Genomic DNA, 5,687 nt, shown 5'->3' with positions numbered 1-5,687 from the left:
AAGTTAACCTAGGTTACAACATGGCAGTATCCATTGTTTTATATAGACACTAAAACTTTACACTTATTTTGTCAATATTTAAACAGCCATTGAAACTATAAACAATACATCTACATGTTATTCTCAGACTAATCTATTCTTTGACTGCATCCTTCAATCTAGCATTTATTTAGTGTTTAATGTCCCTTTAACACTGTAGTTTAAAGGTGCATTAAAGGAATAGTCTATTCAAAATTAAACTCATGATTCAGATAGAGCAGCAATTTTAATCAACTTTCTAATTTACTCCTATTACCAATTTTCTTTCGTTCTCTTAGTATCTTTCTTTGAAAAAGCAAGAATGTAAGCTTAGGAGCCGGCCATTTTTGGTTTAGCACCTGGGTAGCGATTGCTGATTGGTGGCTACATTTAGAGAATAAAAGTGACATTCTACTTTAATAATAACATGCACTACTGCTCCTGCAGCACATATACTGAGCATGCCCAGTGCACAACATGCATGTTTGAAACCTGATGCTCTAGTAACTCAAAGCATATGTGCATATGCTGCGGAAACAGCAATAACTTTTACTAGAAGCATTTTTGATAATAGAAATATATTGCAAAAATGCTTCTATTGAAACATGAAACATTTGAATTTTTACCTTGTTAACCCTTTAATAATAAATGAATCACGGGAATGATTGTATTACATAAATTGTCTCTTTAAACTAAAAGTTGTTACAAGGTTTATATGATCCATTTCGTGTTGAAAAGTACACAGTATGATATTTGCATTAAATGGCAGATTCAGGTCTGCAGTAAGCTCTGGTTTGTAAACTGCTTCTAGTAAAACAGATTGTGTCACAAGCATAGAGCATGTGCTGAGTGCCAGTCACATTATGCATTTCATACAGAACATGCATGGTTGGCAAACAAGAGCGCACATTATCTGTGCCAGAGGAACAGGTCAAGCTGTGATCATTTTTGCAGAATTCAAGCACATTATTAAAAACACAGACAAAAGTCATGTGCCAATGCTTGTGTTTAATATTATCCCCACTTATATGGCATAATCAATATGAATACTGAACTATTCTCCTTTATGTGAATCCAGCACTGCAATTCAACATTATTACTTTTTGTGCAGGACTGAGTTACAATGCTTTGCACTGATCGTATAAAAACAAAACACACTGAATTGCAGATCAGGATGTACACCTACAGCAAGTTGTGTTACAAAACTCAAATGGACAAGAAAAATTTATATTGATAAAATAATGTTTTACCAAGTACTCATTTTTGTAGATCTGCATTTTTTGCATTGTTGCAACTCGATTAAAGTGAGTGTGTGTAAATTGTTTCCCTGGCGGCTGAAAGCCATGAGCCTGGTTCCTCAGTTTATGTGAAGCTTGGGAGCCAGCAGAATACAGTAGTGCCTGGTTCCTCAGTTTATGTGACGCTTGGGAGCCAGCAGAATACTGTAGTGTGTGGTTCCTCAGTTTATGTGACGCTTGGGAGCCAGCAGAATACTGTAGTGTGTGGTTCCTCAGTTTATGTGACGCTTGGGAGCCAGCAGAATACTGTAGTGTGTGGTTCCTCAGTTTATGTGACGCTTGGGAGCCAGCAAAATACTGTAGTGTGTGGTTCCTCAGTTTATGTGACGCTTGGGAGCCAGCAGAATACTGTAGTGTGTGGTTCCTCAGTTTATGTGACGCTTGGGAGCCAGCAGAATACTGTAGTGTGTGGTTCCTCAGTTTATGTGAAGCTTGGGAGCCAGCAGAATACTGTAGTGTGTGGTTCCTCAGTTTATGTGACGCTTGGGAGCCAGCAGAATACTGTAGTGTGTGGTTCCTCAGTTTATGTGACGCTTGGGAGCCAGCAGAATACTGTAGTGTGTGGTTCCTCAGTTTATGTGACGCTTGGGAGCCAGCAGAATACTGTAGTGTGTGGTTCCTCAGTTTATGTGACGCTTGGGAGCCAGCAGAATACTGTAGTGTGTGGTTCCTCAGTTTATGTGAAGCTTGGGAGCCAGCAGAATACTGTAGTGTGTGGTTCCTCAGTTTATGTGACGCTTGGGAGCCAGCAGAATACTGTAGTGTGTGGTTCCTCAGTTTATGTGACGCTTGGGAGCCAGCAGAATACTGTAGTGTGTGGTTCCTCAGTTTATGTGACGCTTGGGAGCTAGCAGAATACTGTAGTGTGTGGTTCCTCAGTTACTATAGTGCCTGCTTCCTTAGTTGTATGTGAAGCTTGGGAGCCAGCAGGATACTGTAGTGCCTGCTTCCTTAGTTGTATGTGAAGCTTGGGAGCCAGCAGGATACTGTAGTGTGTGGTTCCTCAGTTACTATAGTGCCTGCTTCCTTAGTTGTATGTGAAGCTTGGGAGCCAGCAGGATACTGTAGTGCCTGCTTCCTTAGTTGTATGTGAAGCTTGGGAGCCAGCAGGATACTGTAGTGCCTGCTTCCTTAGTTGTATGTGAAGCTTGGGAGCCAGCAGGATACTGTAGTGCCTGCTTCCTTAGTTGTATGTGAAGCTTGGGAGCCAGCAGGATACTGTAGTGTGTGGTTCCTCAGTTACTGTAGTGCCTGGTTCCTCAGTTTATGTGACGCTTGGGAGCCAGCAGAATACTGTAGTGTGTGGTTCCTCAGTTACTATAGTGCCTGCTTCCTTAGTTGTATGTGAAGCTTGGGAGCCAGCAGGATACTGTAGTGCCTGCTTCCTTAGTTGTATGTGAAGCTTGGGAGCCAGCAGGATACTGTAGTGCCTGCTTCCTTAGTTGTATGTGAAGCTTGGGAGCCAGCAGGATACTGTAGTGCCTGCTTCCTTAGTTGTATGTGAAGCTTGGGAGCCAGCAGGATACTGTAGTGTGTGGTTCCTCAGTTACTGTAGTGCCTGGTTCCTCAGTTTATGTGACGCTTGGGAGCCAGCAGAATACTGTAGTGTGTGGTTCCTCAGTTACTATAGTGCCTGCTTCCTTAGTTGTATGTGAAGCTTGGGAGCCAGCAGGATACTGTAGTGCCTGCTTCCTTAGTTGTATGTGAAGCTTGGGAGCCAGCAGGATACTGTAGTGTGTGGTTCCTCAGTTGTATGTGAAGCTTGGGAGCCAGCAGGATACTGTAGTGTGTGGTTCCTCAGTTGTATGTGAAGCTTGGGAGCCAGCAGGATACTGTAGTGTGTGGTTCCTCAGTTGTATGTGAAGCTTGGGAGCCAGCAGGATACTGTAGTGTGTGGTTCCTCAGTTGTATGTGAAGCTTGGGAGCCAGCAGAATACTGTAGTGTGTGGTTCCTTAGTTGTATGTGAAGCTTGGGAGCCAGCAGAATACTGTAGTGCCTGGTTCCGTAGTTGTATGTGAAGCTTGGGAGCCAGCAGGATACTGTAGTGTGTGGTTCCTTAGTTGTATGTGAAGCTTGGGAGCCAGCAGAATACTGTAGTGTGTGGCTCCTCAGTTACTGTAGTGCCTGGTTCTTTAGTTGTATGTGAAGCTTGGGAGCCAGCAGAATACTGTAGTGTGTGGTTCCTCAGTTACTGTAGTGCCTGGTTCCTCAGTTGTATGTGAAGCTTGGGAGCCAGCAGAATACTGTAGTGTGTGGTTCCTCAGTTGTATGTGAAGCTTGGGAGCCAGCAGAATACTGTAGTGTGTGGTTCCTCAGTTGTATGTGAAGCTTGGGAGCCAGCAGAATACTGTAGTGTGTGGTTCCTCAGTTGTATGTGAAGCTTGGGAGCCAGCAGAATACTGTAGTGTGTCGTTCCTCAGTTACTGTAGTGCCTGGTTCTTTAGTTGTATGTGAAGCTTGGGAGCCAGCAGAATACTGTAGTGTGTGGTTCCTCAGTTGTATGTGAAGCTTGGGAGCCAGCAGAATACTGTAGTGTGTGGTTCCTCAGTTGTATGTGAAGCTTGGGAGCCTGCAGAATACTGTAGTGTGTGGTTCCTCAGTTGGATGTGAAGCTTGGGAGCCAGCAAAATACTGTAGTGTGTGGTTCCTCAGTTGTATGTGAAGCTTGGGAGCCAGCAGAATACTGTAGTGTGTGGTTCCTCAGTTGTATGTGAAGCTTGGGAGCCAGCAGAATACTGTAGTGTGTGGTTCCTCAGTTGTATGTGAAGCTTGGGAGCCAGCAGAATACTGTAATGTGTGGTTCCTCAGTTGTATGTGAAGCTTGGGAGCCAGCAGAATACTGTAGTGTGTGGTTCCTCAGTTGTATGTGAAGCTTGGGAGCCAGCAGAATACTGTAGTGTGTGGTTCCTCAGTTGTATGTGAAGCTTGGGAGCCAGCAGAATACTGTAGTGTGTGGTTCCTCAGTTGTATATGAAGCTTGGGAGCCAGCAGAATACTGTAGTGTGTGGTTCCTCAGTTACTGTAGTGCCTGGTTCCGTAGTTGTATGTGAAGCTTGGGAGCCAGCAGAATACTGTAGCTTGTGGTTCCTCAGTTGTATATGAAGCTTGGGAGCCTGCAGAATACTGTAGAACAGTGGTCTCAAAGTACTGGCCCCAGGGCCATATATGGCCCTCAAGATAGTTTAATCCAGCCTTCTCTTGTTTAATAGTTAAACTATTAATTTGGGCTGTCAGTTTTTTTGTTCTAAGAGGTGTAACTAGTTAACGATCCATATAGACATTGACAACATAAATATATAAACAAGTGTACAGTGTAGACTCCAACCATGCACTGCTTGGATAAATGTCACTTTTTACGCTGCTATACAGTTCCAGACTGATCACTTCACTTGGCACTCACAAGATAATTATAGATAAGTGTGTATGTTTATTGTGGGCTACAACTCCCACCATGCACTACTACTTGGGCAAATGTCACTACCAGTTCTAGAGTTCAAGTGGCTCCCATGGGAGGACACTTGTTCAGTGCCCCCCAGATACATTGAGCTTGATACTGCTGTAGAGCCTGGTTTCTTAGTTGTATGTGAAGCTTGGGAGCCAGCAGAATACTGTAGTGCCTAGTTCCTCAGTTTTATGTAAAGCTTGGGAGCCAGCAGAATACTGTAGTGCGTGGTTCCTGTGTCTTATGTAACGCTTAGGAGCCAGCAGAATATGGTAGTGCCTGGTTCCTCAGTTAATGTGAAGCTTGGGAGCCAGCAGAATACAGTAGTGCCTGGTTCCTCAGTTAATGTGAAGCTTGGGAGCCAGCAGAATACAGTAGGGCCTGGTTCCTCAGTTAATGTGAAGCTTGGGAGCCAGCAGAATACAGTAGTGCCTGGTTCCTCAGTTAATGTGAAGCTTGGGAGCCAGCAGAATACAGTAGTGCCTGGTTCCTCAGTTAATGTGAAGCTTGGGAGCCAGCAGAATACGGTAGTGCCTGGTTCCTCAGTTAATGTGAAGCTTGGGAGCCAGCAGAATACGGTAGTGCCTGGTTCCTCAGTTAATGTGAAGCTTGGGAGCCAGCAGAATACAGTAGGGCCTGGTTCCTCAGTTAATGTGAAGCTTGGGAGCCAGCAGAATACAGTAGTGCCTGGTTCCTCAGTTAATGTGAAGCTTGGGAGCCAGCAGAATACGGTAGTGCCTGGTTCCTCAGTTAATGTGAAGCTTGGGAGCCAGCAGAATACGGTAGTGCCTGGTTCCTCAGTTAATGTGAAGCTTGGGAGCCAGCAGAATACGGTAGTGCCTGGTTCCTCAGTTAATGTGAAGCTTGGGAGCCAGCAGAATACGGTAGTGCCTGGTTCCTCAGTTAATGTGAAGCTTGGGAGCCAGCA

This window comes from Bombina bombina, chromosome 7 (assembly GCF_027579735.1).
Source record: "Bombina bombina isolate aBomBom1 chromosome 7, aBomBom1.pri, whole genome shotgun sequence".
NCBI classification, from domain to species: Eukaryota; Metazoa; Chordata; class Amphibia; order Anura; family Bombinatoridae; genus Bombina; species Bombina bombina.
The sequence above is the reverse complement of the archived record's forward strand: the minus strand, read 5'-3'. Positions refer to the sequence as shown.